A 24,938-nucleotide genomic window follows, 5' to 3' on the forward strand; every position below is an offset into this window, starting at 1 on the left:
ACGGCAACAGGCCTTAATCCATTTCGTGCCTGCAAGAAATCTGCCGCCAAATGGATAGTCGCCCACAAAGCGCACTCCATTTGTCACCTTGTCACCTGCGCCATACTGAAATACTACAATTTCCTTTTATTCATTGGACCAGAATGACAAAACAAGGAAAATACCGTGACATGGAGAAATTTTTGTGAATTTCATAACTACATGTGCAAACGAAATTGACAACCGGCGCGGTGGGTGATAGGAGTGACCGTAAAAGCATTTCCCATGTACAGTCGCTCCCATCAGCCACTGCGCCGAGTGTCAACTATGTTTGCGTGAACACTATGTGCTGTAACAACAACAAACTGACGGGCTCCTGTCAACATTAGGACGCAGTAGCCCTCCGCGTCAAAGTCTGGGGACGAATAAAGCTGCGGCAGCCGCAACAACAAGTCGCCTTCTACGAGGGATGCTCAATAAGCAACGCAATACACTTTTTTTTTACAGAAAGCATGTTGGTTTTATTCAGGATCACAATCCACCATATTATTCCCCACACTTTTGGTTACAAAATCCTATTTTTCAACACAGTATCCTTCAATGGACTACCTTATGCCACCTTACTGGGAGGGTGTGTATGGCCGCACGTTAGCACTCCACTGGTCGACATTGGAGCCAACCCCCAAAGTTCTAGAAATCCTTCTTCAGATTTCTTCCACATCTCTGTTGTAGGAGTAGGTAAATACTTGGGTTGTAGAACAGTCCATATTGCCTGGCGCACTTGTTTCACAATTTCTGAGACTGTTGAACGTCCCAACCGAAAAGAAAAAGCTATTGTCTGGTGACTGTCACCTGTAGTCAAGTATATGGAAAAGATTAAAATAAATAATGCCAATAGAACGAATAGATAAGTTAACGACGAAAGATATGTTTGTTTAAATTCAATGACAATGTTATGAATACAATGAAACAAAACAATCTCTTTTAGTAGAAAGTTCTCTCTAGCGGGACATACGGAACTAGATGTTACTACCGTTTGCTGTTTTCGTAAACACTGCAGATAAATTTATCATACCACTCGTAACTACATTGTGGGAAAGCACTTACTTCTGCCGAACCTTTCATATGATACAGCAAAACTGAAATGGAATAATTTATATGACTTCGGGAAGCACAAAGAGGCTACAAATGGTAAAACGTACCTCAAACAAATGGCTAGTCTGTGCCTTGTATCAAATGGCTTTCTCGAGTTCGTTGTGCTACCTTTTTATCATGCGATGCAGTTCATCGAAACATTCTCGCGACATACGAAAATATTTGAAGAACCTATCTTCAAAAAAATCAAATGGCTCTGAGCACTATGGGACTTAACATCTGAGGTCATCAGTCCCTTACAACTTAGAACTACTTAAACCTAACTAACCTACGGACATCACACACATCCATGCCCAAGGCAGGATTCGAACCTGCGACCGTAGCAGTCGCGCGGTTCCAGACTGAAGCGCCTAGAACTGCTCGACCACCCAGGCCGGCGAACTTATCTTCGTCAGACTCTAGTTCAATACACAGACGATGGTATTCTACTAAGCTTTCTGTCTTGCTATTAATATCGTGCATCCAACATCTCCTGTTCTTGGTGCCGTTTCGTATCGCTAGTGCGAGTTCTTCCTCGTCCGAGCTGCTCATTTCTGCACGTAAAAAAAAAAAAAAATGAACTCGCACAAAGATAACGCGTCCCGCGTGAAGCTTCAAAATCGTCTAACGCCAAAACAAACGCGCTACGCATGCAAGCTTAATAATGGGGTTCGGCCCTTCCACCCTGTAACAGCTAACGCATCAACAGTCACTGCTGCGGCCGGCCGTTGCCTGTGTGGCGTCCCTGGCCGCTGACGCGCCCGGCCTGCCGCTGCGCCGTCCGTCGCAGCGGCAGGCCGCATTCTGTCTGGCCAGGCCTTTAGGTGGCGAGGAATCCGGCGAGCACACGCCATTAAGAACCCGAAATGGTGGACGAGTGAGTCAGGGCTACCAACAGAGACGTCCAGTTGTGCAGTGGGGTATTTGACTGTAAGCCGTCTGCCATCTTGAATGGGAGTGTCCGTACGCTCCAACATTGCAGGAGTCACAGCTGTGTGTGTCTGGTCGGCACACGGGGGATCGACTTGTTTCGATGATGACAGGCGCCCAACGACTCAAAGCGCTTTTGTTCACAGTCAGCACGCTGTAGATATTCTGCAAAGGCCTGTGAATATGTGTGATGCTCTGTTTTTCCGGCGAAAGAAACTAAGTAACAGATCTCTGTTTGGAATGCACCTCCTTTACAGAGGCTGTTTTGTAGTGTACATATAGGACCGCCACCTAACGACACTTCGTGAGACTATGGGTGCTGAAGCGGGAATATTCCACGATGTCGCAAAATAAATTCCGCATTTTTTGAATCGAAACTGGCAGAGAAAAAGAAATGTGCCACCTTCTTCTTCTTCTTCTTCTGTTACGGCCTCTGTCGGACCACGGGTAGCCCCTTTGTGGACTGCATTTTCCTCTTCTTCTCCCAGACCCTCTTCATTCTTTTTCTTCTCTTCAGCTCTTCTTCGGAGATCGTCAGTGTACTTTTCTCCTGTCGGCTCCACTGGTGACACTCTAAATCTTTTCCTGTATTCCTCTCTGTCGTTGATCTCCGGCATATTGGTCAGCGTATATTTGTTCCTGCACCTCGTATACGAATTCAGAATCCCAGTAACACAAAGTCTCAATGAACAGCATGAAGAATTAAATCATTTGTAATGTACAATGTTTAATTAACTACGCAATTTCATGATGTATGATATAATAATAGGTATTTAAAAAAATTAGAGCGTTAACTCCGCCTCCTACCTCGACCTCAGTGGGACGCATGTCCCTAATTTTACCTTTTCTAGTCGTATTTGTCCACAACTCGTGTTTTTTTTTAATATTAACCAAGGTCTTTGTATCCAAAACGCACAAAATGTATGATAAACAATGTTTTTATGTTTTATCGTTTTTCAAAATCGATGACAGAACTGAGTCGAGCTGATCACTTCTCGGGCTAATAACTAGGTAGTGGAGAGATGACGGTCATACTTACACAGCGACTGTACTAAATCCATCAAATACTTACCTGAAGTTGTTAGAGGAACTGCAACTTAAAAGGTACAATCGTTGTGCAGTTTATTCGATGCACTCATTAGACGCTCTTGCCGAATATTAGTTTTGGGCTGATATTGTTACTTTAACACGAATGAGGTCAACTGAGGGTATGGGAATTGTTAAATAAATAAGATTTTCTGTAATAGAGGAATCCCACGGAAATTTATAGCTATAAATGCAGTGTCGTTAAATAAGATGCTTTGGATTTTTGAAAAGTCATAAGAATGATGTGAGCACCATTTTATCTGCTGATTTCATGCGACTTCTCTTCTCATGAGTGGTCATGATGAAGTGCTCCCGTTTTCAATGCTAACTACACATCGTTCGTCTATTGGTTTTACTAAAAAAGGGACCGCAACGAATTCGGGTTTTTGTAATTTTTTACTTATGGGACGTGAAGATCAGCCAGAACAGAAAAAAAAATTCTGTGAACCTCTTAAATATTCTCGAGGAAATCAGCTTTGGAAGAAGATCAATTTCTCTAGACATATCGTGTGGATGTGTCCTGGAATGCTTGCCTTTCACGTATGTGACGCAGAGTTGATTCCCAGCCCTGTAAAACCCTTAAACTAATTCGCATTTTCCATGAATATTTCCATGAACTGTAAAATACAACAGTATGAAACAGAATTCGTTTTTTTTCTCTAATTTAAACTATCGTATATAGAAGTTCTGTAACTAAGATCGTTTATTTGCAATGAAAACTTGATTTTTTAGCGATATGTAATTAAAAATAAGAAGGCATACATTTTGCATAAAAATATTAGTTACATATCTGATGGCACAGATGTGATGACTTTCAGATTTAATGGCCTAGGTATTCGCACTGAATGAAGAAAAGGAAAAAAAAGCTATAACCGGAATGTGACTCCAACCGGTGATAACCAGTCTTGAGCGCAACTTATCTTTCCCATCCTTATGTATTTAAAGCTTCACGAAATTGATAATAGAGCAGGAAAATCTATTTAATAATCTGCGTCAATTTGGAATCGAAACTGAAACCCGTATGTGGCAGACGAGCATTCCACCACACACCCACCTGGTCTGTAAAGAACATAGAGCTTGATTTAGTGTATTAAAGACGGCGGTAAAACTGCAAAGCTGTTTTCCTCGAGAATTTGTGAGAGATAACTCGAACTGTTTTCACGGATTAATATGTAAGCTCTGAACTTCACGTACCAGAAATGCAGAAAGTCCAAAAATCCGATTGCCGGTAGGTCAGCTCTAAGCCACCCGAACGAGTGCGCAGCATGTGGGAAGTACAACAAATAGCAAATGAACGGTTGTTGACATTGCTTAAACAAGCATATATTTCAGAACATAAGACATTACGTTCTTGAATTCGTAAACATAATATATAATACTGATATTACCATAGATGATAATATCGCAGACGAGTTTTGCAATTTTCATCAGCACATACTCTGTTTCCTTTTGTGTCTGCAACTTCCTTTATTTCGTTATAAAACGTCGACCTGAGATTTTCAATCGGTTGTTTTCTTTCGGTTACATACATTATTTCTGAATATTTCCCCTAATATTTCAAAGATTTTACATTAAGTCTGGATCTCCTGCATTATTTTTATAGTATCTGTTTCTTAGATGTCAAAAACACGGAAACTGCCTATCAAGTTCAATTAATCCAATTACAAGTTCTACAGATAGCTTAGCGTCTAGGAATTCTCCGCACACGGCACATTTCATACTGCTGAGCCAAAACATTACGACCATATACTTAAATGCAATAGGTCCACATTTGTAAAGTAATTCAGTAGCATTTCGGCATTGCATGCTCGTCACAAGTTGTTGGTAGGTTTCTGGAGGTAAAGGTACCAAATGGCAGTGCACTCAATTCAAGTAAATTACTAGCCACTGGTTTCGTATAGTCCTAGACCTGGCGCCTGGTATTCAGATCAGGCGAATATGGTCGCCAAGACAGCATTATGATATCACTTCTACGAGCCTTAAGCCACTCGAGCACGATTCTGGCCTTATGACAGTTATCATGATGGAAGATGCCATAGCCATTCGGCAAGACATCAAGCATGAGAAGGTGCAGGTGGTCCACAAGAATGTCGGCAAAGTCACGAATGCCATGCCTCCTTTAATTATTACCATAGGTCCTCTGTAAGCGCAACTGAATCTTCCCCGTCAGTGTTCGTCTGTAGCGTGATGCTTGCTTCGATCAAAGGTTCGCCTGCGTGACGGCGTAGCTAGAAATGACTACCATAACAACCACCATCACCACCACCACCATCACCATAACCATCACCACAACCACCACCACCACCACCACCACCACCACCACCACCACCACCACCACCATCAGCCTCGTGTAAGAAGAAGCGTGATTCATCTGACTAGGCATCAAGTTTTGACAATGATCCACATTCCCACCTCAATGTTCCAGTACCACTGCAATCTTCACTGACGACATATTGAGTCAACACCGGATAGTTTTCTTAAAACTGGATGACAATTACTTCATAGCCATCGGCAAGTATGCTAAAGGACATCACACACATCCATGCCCGAGGCAGGATTCGAACCTGCGACCTTAGCGGTCGTGCGGTTTCAAACTGAAGCACCTAGAACCGCTCGGCCACTCCGGCCAGCTTACGTTGAATCTTTTGAACATTTTCGCCGACCTGCGGCGAGCTGCGTTCGCATCTAATCGGTTATGTAGGACAAGATCATATATTTCCCTTGCCGCGTCTAGCGCTTTTCAATCTGTCTTGAAAGCGATTAGGATCATCACTTTACCTACACCAGCTAAACGGTGTAGGCTGTGGAATGCGGACACTGAGATATACATGCAGTGGTTTTGCCAGAGATTTCCGAACACGACATTTTTCAGTGCCTGGATGCAACAACGGCGTGCAATTTAAAACAAACGTTTCTGCTGCATCCTATAAAAATACGGATAAAAATCTTAAATATATATAGGATTCGATTTTGATCAGCACTGTTACAACTCGATGTCCACATTTCTAATAATTTGTGATCATGACTGCATTTCGCAGACTACCAGTTATTATATAAATACGGTGATCTGTTCGAAGTGAATGCAGTTTTACGCAACTATAATGTGGAATACTGCGGAGATATAATTCGACGAGATAACTTTGCGTTTTAATATTTAAAATCAAAGCAGAGTCCCATTGAATCATTTACTAACTACGTCCTGTTATTCCGCAGAATTTAATATCAAAAGCTATTCATAAAATTGAATCTGAGGAACCAGATTTTCATTTTGTTTCAACTGTGTAAAATGAAGACAAGCAAAGATGCATATATTGCTATTTTAGATATATGCTGAGGCCAAACCAAACTTTCTGTTGGCAAATAGCCTGGAAAACATGGACTACTATTTGAAAAATCAGGTTTTCAGGTTAAATACCACCGTGCCTTTTTCGGTAGCAATTTAGTGGTGGTAAGGATTCTTTCTATTTATCCCACATAGTATATAAGTGCTCAGTTTCATAAAATTGCCCGTGAGGGTACTCTCATGTTAGATACATTGCAGCAATGATTACAGATGTTTTCAATGCAGCTTATAATTTATTGAACTATAAAACTACAATGTCAATATCACTACCTAAAATTGTATATTATTAGGTGACCTCCTATTGTATACATGTTCGTCCACTGTATTTTCTCACATGAGTTCAGTGTTCTCGTTTACATTTGCACTTTCATCATCCACCGACAACGTCGGAATTCCCGACTTATCACATGCACAAAAATTATTGGCACGAGAGCAAGTAAAATAGTTTGTTAATTTGCTGCACATCTTACCTTAAACTCTAAGTTATTTTGCATGGAAATGAATTTCACATCCTAAAATCACACGTAAAACCAAAAAGAAGTGAAGGGTGGATGAATAACCAAGTATGCCTTGTGCCATGTGACGGCTCACTCTCACAAAAAAGTAGACTCACTGTCTAGCTACCAGCCATTCATTTATCGAGAGCGGTTTTCTGCCGCTTCAAAACGTTCGAAACAGTTAAATGTATAGCTTTTCCCACCAGAAACTGCACTAGCATCGTCCATATTGCGATTACAAATATGAAAACATGAAATAAACCAGATTTACGCCCGTGAAATAAATCGTTGGCAAACTTTTAAGCTCGTCAAAGTCGTAAAGAAAGTGTTTTGTGGGCAGTGAAGATTATGGATACGCGTCCCACAGACGTAAAGCACTGAATGTAATTCAAGTTAAACAGAGACCAAAAAACTTACACAGCCAAACGGATATTATGGACGTTAAAAATATGAAAAGTTAACATTTAAAAATGGGTGAAGGACAGATCATTTCAAGGATATATTTCAAGTAAATACGAAACGAACACAATTTGTGTACATTGTATCACATTTATTTTTGAAACTCATTACTCACGCCGACAAATCACTGGTATTATCGACGAAACATTCACATTCGTTTTACTTAGACTACATGACTTATATGTTAGATGTGCGGTACACTATATTTATCAATATAAGCTTCTTTAATATAATTAACAATTTTTACCAAATAATGAACGATGATTCAGTGCCTTTCACAGCATTTCAGTATGTTACTTTTAGCCCTACAATAGGTAAACGACCACATAATTTCTATTGTACCTTATACAATAACATATAAATCCAAGCCAATGTAGATGATACATAGGTATCGCAACATGTTCGGGTGAATGAAAAAAAGCAAATTGTGTTTCGCTTAAGGCACAGATCAAAATAAACTAAAATTTTAAATCGCAAACAGGCAAAACATCAAGAGGAGCTTCCAACCTAAGAAAGCTGATTCTACGGTGACGGTTTCCAATAACATTATTTATTTTGTTGTGCTACTCTTCAACAGCGTTCGTCGTTTAATGTGTTTCTTTTGGTAGTGATTCCACATTGCTATGGGGATAACCTCTTTCTGTGGCCATATACCGACTAAGTACTCTTTCCTTACCAGTATGTTGCTATCCACTGCTTGTGTCCCCATATTTTACAAAAGCAAGTACTGCACAGATACTGACGTGGTATTAAATCTCACTTCTAATGGCACTCGCCAGTTACACTTTAACTTTTCTCCACAGTTTTTATTCATACGGAAATAAAATCAACTTATACCACCTGAGAAAACTTGACAAAAGGCCGAAATTGCAGCGGCCTCGAAATCAACATTCACTGTTCTCGGACACAGTTGAGAAACTACTTATTTAATGAGACGAAACATACGTGTCTTTCTTCTGATTAAAGAGCAGGGCACACACCACGAGAAGCTTGTTTGTTTCGTCACTCGGGTTTCCTAGATTTGTGCAAACTGCTTACTACAGCTCATAAATACTCTATCCATAGAAAAATTAGAAGATTTTCAAGCTTACTTTCCCTTTGAGTCGATTAAAAATGATTAGCGTTTCCTCTAATCTAATATCATCTAGAAGAGAAATACTGGCGTCACCTATTTTAATTGATCTTCGGGAAGGTAAGTTTCAAAACAGTTCTTAGCCCCTTTAGTGATTTCCTCACATTTGACTCCATTGATAACACAATGTCTTCTTCATACTTCCTGAGTGAAGCGCTATGGTAAGAAAATCGTAATCTTTGTTGTGAATATTTCCTGCTTCACCCATGTATATTTCGGACAACTTGAGAGGAGAACACGGCAAATGTCGAAACACGGTTTCCCAGGCCGGCCGCTGTGGCCGAACGGTTCTAGGCGCTTCAGTCCGGAACCGCGCTGCTCCTACGGTCACAGGATTGAATCGTGCTTCGGGCATGGATGTGTGTGATGTCCCTAGGTTAGTTAGGTTTAAGTAGTTCTAAGTCTAGGGGACAGATGACCTCAGATGTTAAATCCCATAGTGCTTAGAGCCTTTTTTGAACGATTTCCCAATAACTTCCTTTAGTGGATGAGGGATCAAAGTATACGAACACGTATCTCGGCTTATTCGTAAATACTCGCCTATTCCTGAGAAAACAACGGTCAAACTTTCTGAGGTACTTTATCTGGCTTCTAACGAGTAATTAATAAAGCGGTGGCTAGCGTCGCGGTTTCGAACTTTTGCGCACCATGTTCGAAACCTGATTATTATTTTTATGTCTGTTTTTCATTTTTCTACCCATGTCCTACAAGATTAATACACGAATGTTTCCCTGAAACGACGTTGTCCATATTCTTCTGCTAACTGTATGTCTGATGAACGGATCTGAAGAAACAGTAAATGAATGAGAAAATTACTTACAATTGTTTTCGGTAAAATTCATCTAACGTATCTTGATTCGTAATCAGTTGCAACTGTCATTTTTCGGTTAACATATCCTAATGCGTGGTGTACTAGAAATTATTGATAACGCATGAAATCTTCAGCAAAAGGTTTCTTTCTCGAGCGATATTCATGCGATGGAATATCGCTGTGAAAAACGCCTTCAGGCGATGCTTGTGGTGATCGAGATTTCTATTTTTCGTATGTTTCTAAGATCGGTCTCATCCAATATAATGCATCAGATCTTCCTGAAGAATAAACATAGTAATAAAACATAAGAAGTATCGTAAGGTGCGATATAAGAATGAATTGTAAGAACATGAATTTGAAAAGATCATAAGCTCTGAAAATATCATACACACATATATTATGTTATAAATGGATAACATTTATTGTTAAACCCAGTTGTAACCTTCTACGAACATGGGCAGATAAATGAGAAAAAAATAAAAATTAAATTAAATGAATGAATATAATAATTAGGTTTCGAACACGACAAGCAAAAGCGAGGAGCCGCGGTGTTAGCTTCTGAGACTCCATTTCCGTTGAGACTACCGCACGCCAAAAAAGCATCTAGATTACGCCGAAAACCTTGAACTTCGTTTTCTCAGAAACAGTCGAGTGTCTACGAATAATCCGAGACAAGTGTTTCCTTATTTTGACTCTTCTTCTACTTAGCCAAGTTCCTTGCAAATCGGGTTATGGCACTTGCCCTGTTCTCCTCGTTGCTACTTCTTATCGAGCAATCTTAGGTTGCTTCTTCATTTATAGAGCGGGGTTGTGAGATAGACGAAAGAGATCTTCGTAAAACCCTTCTGCAATCTTCGAACGCGTCTTCGGCTACCAGTAATCATATGTGGGAGATAGCTCTCAAGTCGCTCTTGTGTGGAGCTTCAACAGTACCATTTTCACCAACCACCGTGTTCTATGTTGTTGCGTTTCCGCAGAACCCGGTTCTCCGCATTTTCTGTGGCGACGTATCACTAGCCACAAAGACTGTGGACTGTCAACAATAGATGAATCTGGAGCGTTGTCTCGCTTTAGCAAATCAACCCACATCTCGCTCTTAGAATCCTTACACTAAACGACACACTACACACATACCTGCCGATAATGACTTCACTAAAGAAATACTGGTCATATTGCTCGGTAAGTCGTGCCCCTAATATTGTTGCCTTCAAGATAACGCTGGTACGTCAAGATCCAAACAAAATTTTCAGAACTGAACCAGCTACTACGAACTAGGTTCCAATAACATAAAAATTTGTCGAACACAACACATATTTGTGAATATATTCCAGAGGATACTATCTTGGTTAGCACCGGACAGTGTAGTATAGCGTTCAAGGCATTTTGGGAATCTAGGAAGCGCAAGCGTTTACTATTTGTGAGATATCGTGTGGCAAAGCAACGAGCTCTTTCATATCGCACTGAAGTCGGCGAATTAGCCTACTGTAAATGTACAAGTTACTGGTAAACAAACAGGCGACTGCCATGATACTGTAAGGGAAGCAACTGCAATAATTGTAGAAAACTCAAAGTAAAGAGCTGGCGTGAAACTTTACATATTCACAAACGATTCATACAGCATTTAATATGCAACAGGCCGTACCGCACACTTTTTCTGTTTCTAAGACAATCCCGTCATTTTAGCATTTAAAAAGAGACTTTGAGCGGCTGGGCTGGTATACTGACATATGGGACATATGCAGTGACGTTGAGCATGTATTACAATTCTCGTAAGACGAGTGAATGGAGAGTTTCACAATTCCTGTTCCAGGCTTCTAGGGACTGTAGATACACTTTTGGTAAGCAACCCATATTCAAAATGGTTCTGTTTGGATGTAAACGAAGAAGTTTTCAGTTTTCCCTCTTCACAATGCGCACAGAGCGGAGATAATGTGCTCTTACCATTGAATTCCACAAGAGCCAATGAGATAGCAACATTTCGAGTACTCATCGCCGCGTTCTCCCCTACGTAACGAAGGGTATCCCCTTCCAAGTCAAGAGTGCTGCCTACATCTACATTTACATCTACATCTATAGTTATACTCCGCAAGCCACCCAACGGTGTGTGGCGAAGGGCACTTTACGTGACACTGAATTACCTCCCTTTCCCGTTCGAGTCTCGTATGGTTCGCGGGAAGAACGACTGCCGGAAAGCCTCCGTGCGCGCTCGAATCTCTCTGATTTTAAATTCGTGATCTCCTCGGGAGGTATAAGTAGGGGGAAGCAATATATTCGATACCTCATCCAGAAATGCACCCTCTCGAAACCTTGGCAGCAAGCTACACCGCGATGCAGAGCGCCTCTCTTGGAGCGTCTGCCACTTGAGTTTGCTAAACATCTCCGTAACGCTATCACGTTTACCAAATAACCCTGTGACGAAACGCGCCGCTATTCTTTGGATCTTCTCTATCTCCTCTGTCAACCCGACCTGGTACGGATCCCACACTGATGAGCAATACTCAAGTATAAGTCAAACGAGTGTTTTGTAAGCCATCTCTTTTGTTGATGGACTACATTTTCTAAGGACTCTCCCAATGAATCTCAACCTGGCACCCGCCTTACCAACAATTAATTTTAGATGACCATTCCACTTCAAATCGTTCCTTACACATGCTCCCAGATATTTTACAGAAGTAACTGTTACCAGTATTTGTTCCGCTATCATATAATCATACAATAAAGGATCCTTCTTTCTATGTACTCGCAATACATTACATTTGTCTATGTTAAGGATCAGTTGCCACTCCCTGCACCGAGTGCCTATCAACTGCAGATGTGCCTGCATTACGCTGCAATTTTCTAATGCTGCAACTTCTCTGTATACTACAGCATGATCCAGGATATTCCGCATGGGACTTCTGACACTATCTACTACGTCATTTACATATATTGTGAAAAGCAATGGTCCCATAACAGTCCCCTGTGGTACGCCAGAGGTTACTTTAACGTCTGTAGACGTCTCTCCATTGAGAACAGCATGCTGTGTTCTGTTTGCTAAAAACTCTTCAATCCAGCCACACAGCTGGTCTGATATTCCGTAGGCTCTTACTTTGTTTATCGGGCGACAGTGCAGAACTTTATCTAACGCCTTCAGGTCAAGGTTCAAATGGCTCTGAGCACTATGGGACTTAACATATGAGGTCATCAGTCCCCTAGAACTTAGTACTGAAGCCTAACTAACCTAAGGACTTCACACACATCGATACCCGAGGAAGGATTCGAACCTGTGACCGTAGCGCCTAGAACCGCTCGGCCACACCGGCCGGTCAAGTAAAATGGCATCCACCTGGGAACCTGTATCTAATATTTTCTGGGTCTAATGAACAAATAAAGCGAGTTGGATCCCACCCGATAGCTATTTCCGGAATCCATGTTAATTCCTTCAGAGTAGATTCTGGGTTTCCAGAAATAACATGATACGCGAGCAAAAAACATGTTCTAAAATTCTACAACAGATCGATGTCAGAGATAAAGGCCCATAGTTTTGGGCATCTGCTCGACGACCCTTCTTGAAAACAGGAACAACCCGTGCTCTTTTCCAGTCATTTGGAACACGTGGAGCACCACGACCAACCATCCTTGTTGGGAAGGTATCAGTTTCTCTCAACGGTTATCGTAGTCAGACGTGAGTGGTATGTGACGTCATAATTACTGCACGGACTAAGGATGGCGCCCTCCTCTCGGTAGGTGTGCGTGACGTCATGCGGACGATTTGAAAGTGATCCGAATTTCGAACTATTTCGGAACCAAACGGTTCTTTTGCGGCTATCTATATCTCGTCATCTATATACACACTTCACAAGCCCCTTTCCTGTTCCAACCACAAATACAGTTAAGGAGAAATAATAGGCTCTGTACGACACTAATTTTTGGTAACTTCTCTCCGTGATCCTTATGTGAAATATAAGTTGGCGGCAGTAGAATCGATCTGCAGCCGGCCACTAATGCCGGTTCTCAATATTTCTGCAATAGTGCCCCTCCAGGGACTCCCATTTCAGGTGACGAAGCGTCTCAGTCATTCTTGAGTGATGATCGAACCTACAGATAACAAATATAACAGCTCACATCTGAGTTGCTTCGATGCTTCCCTTAAACCGACCAAGTGAAGATCCAAAACATTCGAAGAGTAATCGAGAATTTGTTGTCCTAGCGTTCTAAGCCCTGTCTCCTTCAAGGGACAGCTACGCTTTCCATAAATTCACCAAGTAAAATCATGTCGAGCATTCGTCTTCTGTACTACCAACATGGCGTGCTCAGTCTATTTCATATCGCTTTGCAACATTGTGCTGTATTGTATCGTAACAGGATTGATTTTCCTACTCATCCGTACGTATACAGAGAATGTGATCGGTCCTACACACTTCCCTGGGGTTCACATGAAGGTACTCTTTTCTCTGATAAACACTCGTCGTCGAGGATCAATTACTGTGTTCCCTTATCTAAAAAGGTCTTCGAGCCACTCACATAATTGGGAACCTATACTGTAAGCTCTGCAGAGGGGCACCGTGTCAAATGCTTTCCGGAAATCTATGAATACGGAACTTCCATGATATATAGGACATCGTGTGAGAAAAAGGCATGCTGAGTTTCGCAAGAGCGATACTTTCAAAATCCGTGCTGATTTGAGGAAAGAACCTTTTGTGCTTCAAGAATGTTTATTATATTGGAACTCAGAATATGTTAACCGATTCTGCAGAGAACCGATATCAGCGATATTGGTTTGTAATTTCGCGGGCTCATTCTTTTGCTCTTCTTACATACAAGAGTCACCTGTGCTTTCTTCAAGTTACCTGGGACTCAGTGCTGAGCGATAGATTCACGATAAATGCAAGCTAAGAACAGGGTCATTGCTGCAGAGTACTCTTTGGGAAACCTATTTAGGTTTCCATGTGGAAGTGGCAAATTATTTCTTTTGAACTCTTTCAGTTGTCTCTACGCCACATATGACTATTTCTATGTGGGCCAGGCGGAAGCCTGTACCACGCTCAAACTGTAAGATCCTCCTGGTGAATTATTTCTTAAACGTGAAATTTAGTACTTCAGCTTTCCTTTGAGTGACTGCTACGGTTTCGTTAGCAAACATTATCTTCTAAGTCCCCTCAAAATCCTATAACAGGAATTGTGGAACGCTCCCTGTATATAAAGCATTCTGCTTATACTTGAAAACCAGTAGAATTACTTGATTGCAATAACACCAAACGACGAAATAACATTGAACGCCTCCTTTGTAATCTTCCAGAAGTCTTCTGGAAGATACAGCAGTTATTTCAGATCATAGGCGCAGCTAGTCTTCGATAAGTGATGCCAATAATTTTACCTCGCTGTGACTGGGGGATTCCTACACACAAACTGAGTACTGTGAACGAAGGACTCCACAGACATAATACGAATACCACCTTTTGATGCAACACCTGTGTCCACTATGGTGCCACAAATAAAGATTTTAGATACCTATAACTACAAATGATGAACAGGATGAAGGTAAGGTTAGGAAATTCGGCCGATGGGGAAGGCTAAACAGTGACGATTTTCTGCAGTAAGGGGACCATTATTCTGAACAACACGTCGGCGGGCATGCAGGATGTGTAATCGATTCATTCCATCACGCCACAAATGAATTGCCTTTTGCATCGTAGACAAAGGCAAAGAATTAACGGATTGCCTGCTGCAGCGATTGGACGAGTTAAAACAGACATTACGCAAATTAGCTTTAGAATATTCCTCACGTCTGTTTAATTCTGTCCAGGCTTTTGGCGTGAATAACGATTAGACATCAAGCAACACGGTAAACTGAACAAATTTTTCAAATGACTGACAATATGAGACACAGAAGGTGCAAAGCAACTTGTTCGTTTCCAGGACGCACATGTATTTGACAACGAGAAATATAGTGTTCCTCTTAAATTTAACCATTTTCTGCCCGAAACGCTCGTATAATGAATAAATCACGATGTTATCGCGTAATTAGTAAACAAATTTTCTGTGTTTATATATTTATCAAATATCTGAGGCGGAGGAATTAAGCGATGCTGGGTAGAAATAAAAAAAAAATCGTCAGGAAAAATAAAAATAGTGTGCTGTCACACGGAAAGCGTTTAGAACTGAAGCCGGCCGAGGTGGCCGATCGGTTCTAGGCGTTACGGTCTGGAACCGCGCGACCTCTACGGTCGTAGGTTCGAATCCTGCCTCGGGCATGGATGCATGTGATGTCCTTAGGTTAGTTAGGTTTAAGTAGTTCTACGTTCTAGGGGACTGATGACCTCAGAAGCTAAGTCCCATAGTGCTCAAAGCCATTTGAACCATTTTTTGCAGTGCAGCGCACTAGCAAATCCTGAGAGGCCACCCAAGGAAACAGTATTTTCTGGTTTGGGAATAGTCACTAAGTGTGTACTACAGGGATCGATGTTCAGCACACTCTCGTTGTTATTGTGTACTAATAATACCCCGCCACAAACCAAGAAGCAGAAATAGTTTCCTTTCGTGACGATGAAAGTTTTACAATCAAGCCAAATGGAGAGGCTTCACAACTGCTGCTCTGCAAACGACCTGTCACTGAACACAATACATGCAATTCTACGTTCCACAAGACCTGACAAAATCGTGACTGTGACTCAGTAAGCGAAACAGAATATTTTGAATTCGTAAGTATTCAGGTAGGATCCTGTACTAAAAGGAAGTCACATAATGCACATCGTCTTAAACGTGGAGGCTTTGTAATTTATGCATTACGGATAATAGATTTTGTAGATTAAAACTTCAAAGAGTAGATCACTTTTACTAGTTTCATTCTTTAATTCCCTTTGGCATCATATTCTAGGATGACATTTAATTAAGGAAAAGTTAGTCGTCAGGAGCATGTAATAAGTATAATGGATGGTGTGTAGTCCAGATTTCTTAATAGAACTGGATGTACTGACAACAGCATCACACTATACATACGCCCTTTTGAAGTCTGTTGTCAACAGTTAATCTCAATCTGAAATAAAACGGTAATTTATTAACATAATGCTAGAAGGGCAGATGGCTTATATTAGCTTCCTCTCATACTACACCTTGCATAAAAAGGAGTGAGATAACCATGTACCCAGATTATAACATTAACTTCAAACACAAAATGAAATAATATCTGCTTGACACTTACTTTCACTCCATAGAAAAACCTCTGATTGTGTAATAATATAACGTAGGCCTATGGATGAGCGTATGTGCGTACACTGATGAGCCGAAACATTGTGGCCACCTGCTTAACAGTTTTTCTGTCCGTCTTTGGAACTAAATACATCACTGATTCTGCCTGTCAGAGATCCGACAGTCTGTTGGTGGGTTTGTGGAGGTAAGTGGTATTAGATGTCTACGCACATGTCATGTAATTCGCCTAAATAACGGGCCTCTGATTTGCTTTCTTGTTGACAGCACCCGACAGCGACCCAGATGAGTGCCATAAGATCTACATCAGGCGAATTTGGTCCCCGAAACATCAAAGTTCACAATAACGCTCCACAAACCACGGTAGCTCGGTTTTGGCTTCAAGACACATTGACGATTATACCTCTGTATGAAAACTTGCAGGTCGTATGCAGCCGTCAGCGTGTCTTCGATTACTACCACAGGTCTCGTGTAAGCGCAGGAGGATGTCACCCATAGCATGATACTGCTCCCACGAGCCTGCATCCGTGGCGCGCTGCACATTTCGAGCCGCCGTGCTCCTCTATGACGGAGTTTGTGGAGACGACCAACGATCTAGTATAGCAACAAAATGATTCGCCCGAAGCGGCGACACGTTTCCAATGATCGACGGACGCAACCCGATGGTCCCTCGTGCATTTAAATCGTATCTGACCACGTCGTGGAGTCAACCCGTAAACGCTGTCGGCTTATCTGCTGCGGAGCGCCACGTTCAACATTGTACGTTGAATGGTGTGCTCCGAAATACTTATGAGTGTACTAGCATTGCGCTATTTCGACAGAGATGTCCTACCTTACGGAGGAGACAAGCTTCCGAATACCATGTTCTCTGAAGGGCCGTAATCAACCAACCATTTAGCTCCAATTGGTAGTTTCACTGTCCTTCTGCCTCGTTCCATAGGTGCTCACGACGGTAGCACGTGAACATTCGACTAGGTTCGCTGTTTTAGAGAAACCCGTTTAAAAGCTCTGCGTAATAAAATCGTCCCGTTGTCAAAGTGGCTTATCTGAATGGATTTCCCCTTTTGCAGCCCATCGCTAGGGCAATCCCCCGTCAGTGTCTGCTCCGCTTACATACTTTTGTTACGGCGTCACTTACCCGCATCGCCACCAGAGAGAGAGAGAGAGAGAGAGAGAATGAGAGAGAGGGCCTGAGACTGAAGTATAAAACACTATATGAAAATACTCGTATTTAGCTTAAGACAATCATCTGGGAAGTGAGCTTATTGCCACATTTTTCACTGAAATGTGTACTGTGATAGTAACTTCCGAATCGTTACAGTCATGATGAGAGATCGGAATTGCGACACATGCAAAATGCAAATAACTGAAATAAACTATGTATCTATGTGTCATGTTGTAACTCTGAACGAAGAAGAATTGAACTTGTGTGCTCTTCAGGGTATTGCTGCACGGAAGTATAAGTAGGTTCGGATGGTTGTTTGTTGATTGAAAAAAAAAAAAATTACTTCCGATGATGGTATTCCTTTATAGTTTTTGTTCCTCGTGTTTCGCACATACAGGCAAACCATTCAACTCAACAGAATAAATCATCGGATAACACAGGTACTGCTCTCAGGTACATGTGGCATATAACGTGAGTGTCTACAGGCAAGCACTGCCGAGAAAACTGTATGTACGGTGGGTGCCCCGAATGTTCGCTCCTGACATGAAGCTGAGGGGACTGGTCATTTGTCAAAAACGTCTTTTCTATTTTGAGCATCAGGATGATGAGTTTTGTATTGTTTGTGTATTGTGTATTCAACTGGGAACCTGGAAACGACGGAGAGGTTTCGTCTCCGCCTTAGTCCTCAGTGGTTCACAGCCCCACAACAGGCTAAAGCAGTCCATTTACTCAACCGCCGCCCCACACCGAACCCAGGGTTATTGTGCAGTTCGGCCCTCACTTGACCTATCCACTCCGGGAACTTCTCATACCCGACAAGTGTAGCTCCAAATGTTTGCGTGGCAGAGTAATTATGGTGTACGCATACGTGGAGACAGTATTTGCGCAGCAATCACCGACATAGTGTAACTGAGGCGGACTAAGGGGAACCAGGCCGCATTCGCCGTGTCAGATGGAAAACCGCCTTAAAAAACATCCACAGACTGCCCGACACACCGGACCTCGACACTAATCCGCCGCGTGGATTCGTGCATGGGATGGTCACGTCTCCGCGCCCGGGAAGCAGCGCATAGACCGCGCGGCTAGCCGGGCTGGCTATGATGGTTCCTTAACAACATTGTGACAGGCGATGAAAGCTGCGTTTACCATTTTGACCCCAAAACAAGAGATCATCATAGGTGTTCCGCCACAAAGGGTCACTGACGTCAGAAAAGTTCAAGATATAGTGCAGTTGCTATATGTGACACTCGTTCCTTACGAAGTATGCGTGGCACATCGAGGTAATGAATACGTAAATGTTTCACGCAGACGAAACTCTAAGCGCATCATAAATGTAATTTTTCTACAAGTAACGTAAAATATTTGAAAAGAAGAATTTTAAAGGCAGTTCCTCCAACGGAGCGAAGCAGAATTCCTCAATCTACGCACCCAGCATACAGGTCCGCGGAACACCACGACTGTTTATAACATTTTCTCCCGTATTCAGTTCATCAGATATGTTATTGGCTGTAGAAAGAGCTAATACAGTGACATGAAGTATCATAGAATGAGCTAGTGCAGCCAGATGAAGAAGTTAACAAAGAAGATAGCTCCGATGATTTCTGGGAACGATAGTGTTAACTCATGAGCGTTTGTTTCCCCACATATTCACGAAACGAGGGAAGGCTTTCTTTATGCCTTGGTGCCCAGATCTGTAGTTATTTCAAATACCTTGTGTTATTTTACACCATGTATCACGCATATAGTGTTACATTTTGAACTTCACAATCGGCACTGCTGTGATGCAGTTACTATCGTCATTCACTGCTCACTAATGATTATTTTCATTTCCTTGTTATGGCAGTGTGTTTGCACTTTTGTACCTGGACATCCTGTTTCGCTCAAATTCGTATGTAGCCTGCCATAGTGGCTATTTTCAAGCAACACTTTGCAAAGTCACTGACTATGATATCTTGAGAGTCGCATTAAAAAATGTACTTCATCTTCCTCCGACTCATTTTTGACTAACCGTCTCCTCTCAGGATAGTAACAAATAGCATCACTAGATGATTTACGAAATTTTTGCTCCATTCATTCCGGTTTAGCCCTCCGTGGCTCAGATGGATAGAGCGTCTGCCATGTAAGCAGGAGATCCCGGGTTCGAGTCCCGGTCGGTGCACACATTCTCACCTGTCCCCGTTGATATACAGGGTGGTCCATTGATAGTGACCAGACCAAATATCTCACGAAATAAGCATCAAACAAACTACAAAGAACGAAACTCGTCTAGCTTGAAGCGGGAAAACAGATGGATTGCGCTGCCATAGGTCAAACGGATATCATCTGCGTTTTTTTAAAATAGGAAGTACATAAAGAAATATGAATGTTGTAGTTGGATCACTTTTTTAGCCTTGTGATAGATGGTGCTGTAATAGTCCCAAACGTGTAAGTACGTGGTATCATGTAACATTCCGCCAGTGCAGACGGTATTTGCTTCGTGATACATTACCCGTGTTAAAATGGACCGTTTACGGATTGCGGAAAAAATCGATATCGTGTTGATGTGTGGCTATTGTGACCAAATGGCCAACGAACGTGTGCTATGCATGCTGCTCGGTATCCTGGAAGACATCATCCAAGTGTCCGGACCGTTCGCCGGATAGTTACGTTATTTAAGGAAACAGGAAGTGTTCAGCCACATGTGAAACGTCAGCCACGACCTGCAACAAATGATGATGACCAGTAGGTGTTTTAGATGCAGTCGCGGCTAATCCGCACATAAGTAGCAGACAAATTACGCGAGAATCGAGAATCTCAAAAACGTCGGTGTTGAGAATGCTTCATCAACATCGATTGCACCCGTACCGTATTTCTATGCACCAGGAATTGCATGGCGACGACTTTGAACGTTGTGTACAGTTCTGCCACTGGGTACAAGAGAAATTACAGGACGACGACAGATTTTTTGCGCGCGTTCTATTTAGCGACGAAGCGTCATTCACCAACAGCGGTAACGTAAACCGGCATACTATCCGCTACTGGAGAACAGAAAATCCACGAAGGCTGCGACAAATGGAGCATCAGCGACCTTGGCGTGTTAATGTATGGTGCAGCATTATGGGAGGAAGGATAATTGGCCGCCATTTTATCGATGGCAATCTAAATGGTGCAATGTATGCTGATTTCCTACGTAATTTTCTACCGATGTTACTACAAGATGTTTCACTGCATGACAGAATGGCGATGTACTTCCAACATGTTGTATGTCCGGCACATAGCTCGCGTGCGGTTGAAGCGATATTGAATAGCATGTTTCATGACAGGTGGATTGGTCGTCGAAGAACCATACCATGGCCCGCACGTTCACCGGGTCTCACGTCCCTGGATTTCTTTCTGTGGGGAAAGTTGAAGGATATTTGGTACAGTGATCCACCGACAACGCCTGACAACATGCGTCAGCGCATTGTTCAAAAATTGTTCAAATGGCTCTGAGCACCGTGAGACATAACTTCTAACGTCATCAGTCCACTAGAACTTAGAACTACTTAAATCGAACTAACCTAACGATATCACACACATCCATGCCCGAGGCAGGATTCGAACCTGCGACCGTAGCGGTCACGCGGTTCCAGACAGCAGCGCCTAGAACCGGTCGGTCACTCCGGCCGGCTCAGCGCATTGTCAATACATGTGCGAACATTACGGTGGACGTACTACTCGCTGTTGAGGGAAATATCGTTATACGTGTTGCCAAATGCATTGAGGTTGACGGACATCAATTTGAGCATTTATTGCATTCATGCATTCTCAGTAATGATAAATTCACAAAGGTACATGTATCACGTTGGAACAACCGAAATAAAATGTTCAAACGTACCTACGCTCTGTATTTTACTTTAAAAAACTACCTGTTACGAAGTGTTCGTCTAAAATTATGAGCCATATCTTTATGACTATTACAGCGCCATCTATCACAAAGCGAAATAAGTGGTCCAAATAAAACATTTATATTTCTTTATATACTACACGAATATATAATAAAAAATGGGGGTTCCTATTTTAAAAAAACGCATTTGAAATCCGTTTGACCTATGGCACCGCCATCTAGTAAGCCAACCATAGCTCCATCTGGCTTCAAGCTAGAGAAGTTTTGTTCTTAGTAGTTTTTTCTTTTGACGCTTATTTCGTGAGATATTTGGCCCGGTCTCGACCAATGGACCACCATGTATATATATAAAACTCACGTAAAACGTAACAACACTCGTATTTTGTTAACGGTTACACATAACGAAACTCAGTTTTCGGCAAATGTTAGAGTGTCGAGGGTACGTAGATTTTTTTTGGGTAATGTTTTTAACGGTGGCATCAACGGACATATTGAAACAAGTTCTTTTTTTAATGTAACCGAGTACTTTCTATAACTGCATTCGATAGTTCTTGAGAAGGGCTGTAGCGTTTGTTAATGTTAACATTGAAACGTGACTTAAAAAATTCGAGAAATTACCTAGAATTTGAGAGCACTGTGTCCAGAATCGGTATTAACTGTGCAGTCGCAACCAATCAGAGCTCTCGTGTTACGCTGTGTCAGAGTATCAGCAAGTTTGCCACTTTACTTGTCTCCACTGCAGGCTGCTCATTTTTGCTTCAACATCTACATCTACATTTATTCTACGCAAGCCACCCAACGGGGTGTGGCGGAGGTCATTTTACGTGCCACTGTCATTACCTCCCTTTCCTGTTCCAGTCGCATATGGTTCGTGGGAAGAACGACTGCCGGAAAGCCTCCGTGCGCCCTCGAAACTCTCTAATTTTACACTCGTGATCTCCTCGGGATGTAAAAGTAGGGGGGAGCAATATATTCGATACCTCATTCAGAAACGCACCCTCTCGAAACCTGGGCAGCAAGCTACAACGCGATGCAGAGCGCCTCTCTTGCAGATTCTGCCACTTGAGTTTACTAAACATCTCCGTAACGCTATCACGCTTACCTAATAACCCTGTGACGAAAAGCGCCGCTCGTCTTTGGATCTTTTCTATCTCCTCTGTCGACCCGACCTGGTACGGATCCGACACTGATGAGAAATACTTAAGTATCGGTCGAACGAGGATTTTGTAAGCCACCTCCTTTGTTGATGGACTACATTTTCATATGACTTTCCCAATTAATCTCAACCTGGTACCCGCCTTACTAACAATTAATTTTATATGATCATTCCACTTCAAATCGATCCGTACGCACACTCCCAGATATTTTACAGAAGTAACTGCTACCGCTTTCATATAATCATACAATAAAGGATCCTTCTTTCAATGTATTCGCAATACATTACATTAGTGTATGTTAAGGGTCAGTTACCACTCCCTGCACCAAGTGCCTATCAACTGCAGATCTTCCTGCATTTCGCTGCAATTTTCTAATACTTCAGCTTCTCTGTATACTACAGCATCATCCGCGAAATGCCGCATGGAACTTCCAACACTATCTGCTATGTCATTTATATACACTGTGAAAAGCAATGGTCCCATAACACTCCGCTGTGGCCCGCCAGAGGTTACTTAACGTCTGTAGACGTTTCTCCATTGAGAACAAGATGCTGTGTTCTGTTTGCTAAAAACTCTTCAAACCAGCCACACAGCTGGTCTGATATTCCGTAGGCTCTTACGTTATCAGGGGACAGTGCGGAACTGTATCGAAACCCTTGCGGAAGTCAAGCAAAATGGCATCTACCTGGGAGCCTGTATCTGATATTATCTGGGTCTCATGAACAAAAAAAGCGAGTTGGGTCTCACACGATTGCTGTTTCCGGAATCCATGTCAATTCCTACAGAGTAGATTCTGGGTTTCCACAAATGACATGATACGATAGCATTCGTTGCGCCCTACAAACAGTACAGCGGTATAGAGCTCTCCATCCCGATCGCTAGTGTTCAACGCGCCAGGCAATTGCATGAATATTAAGACGCTACTCAGACAGGCGGTTTGAACTTCAAAAAGAGGACAGGAAAGTTGTCCTGGCTACGACGGTACTGAATCCGTGCAGTGGTACGACACATACTGCCAAGGAGTGCGGTAACAGCTAGATGAGTGTCATTCACATCCTGCATCGATAGAATTTCCATCCCTGTCATGTGTCACTACATTAGGCACTCGCATATTATGATTACGAATGTCGTACAGTATGTTGTCGGTTTTCCCTTCAGCAACTGATAGACGACCCTACGTTTTTCCAACGTGTGCTCTTTACCGATGAAGAAACGTGTATTAACCAAGCTAGAGTAAATTTGCTTAACATGCACTACTGGTTAGCAGAAAATCCACTCTGGCTTCGTCAGGTGTATCATCAACGACCGTTGTGCTTAAACGTATGTTGCAGCATCATAGGAAATTACATTGTTAGATCTTACTTCATCTCAGGTGTACTGAATGGTCATTCCTACTCACACTTCAAGACTAACATTCTGCCGGCTCTTCTAGACGAGGTACCACTGGATATTTGACTGTGTGTGTGGCTGCGACACAAGGTTTGACCTCACTCGTACCGTATTGTGACGCAAATACTGAATGAGAACATTTCTGGATGCTGGATAGGACGAAATTCTGTTGTTAAATGGCCAGCGAGGTCCCCTCGATTTGATTCCTCTTGTCCGCAGCTCGTGGTCGTGGGTAGCGTTCTCAGTTCCAGCGCCCGGGTTCCCGGGTTCGATTCCCGGCGGGGTCAGGGATTTTCTCTGCCTCGTGATGACTGGGTGTTGTGTGATCTCCTTAGGTTAGTTAGGTTTACGTAGTTCTAAGTTCTAGGGGACTGATGACCATAGATGTTAAGTCCCATAGTGCTCAGAGCCATTTGAACCATTTGATTCCTCTTGCTTTCTTTCTTTGGGGAGCACTCAAACATGCGAACTATGACGAAGCCACAATTACGCTAGACGATAATGTTCAAATGTGTGGGAAATCTTATGGAACTTAACTGCTAAGGTCATCAGCTAGATGAGTGTCGTTCACATCCTGCATCGATAGAATTTCCATCCCTGTCATCTGTGACTACATCAGGCACTCGCATATTATAATTACGAATGTCCTACAGTATTTTGTCGGTTTTCCCTTCAGCAATTGAGAGACGACCCTTACACACTACTTAACCTAAATTATCATAAGGACAAACACACACACCCATGCCCGAGGGAGGACTCGAACCTCCGCCGGGACCAGCCGCACAGTCCATGACTGCGCGCCCTAG

This window comes from Schistocerca serialis, chromosome 6, assembly GCF_023864345.2.
Source record: "Schistocerca serialis cubense isolate TAMUIC-IGC-003099 chromosome 6, iqSchSeri2.2, whole genome shotgun sequence".
NCBI lineage: Eukaryota > Metazoa > Arthropoda > Insecta > Orthoptera > Acrididae > Schistocerca > Schistocerca serialis.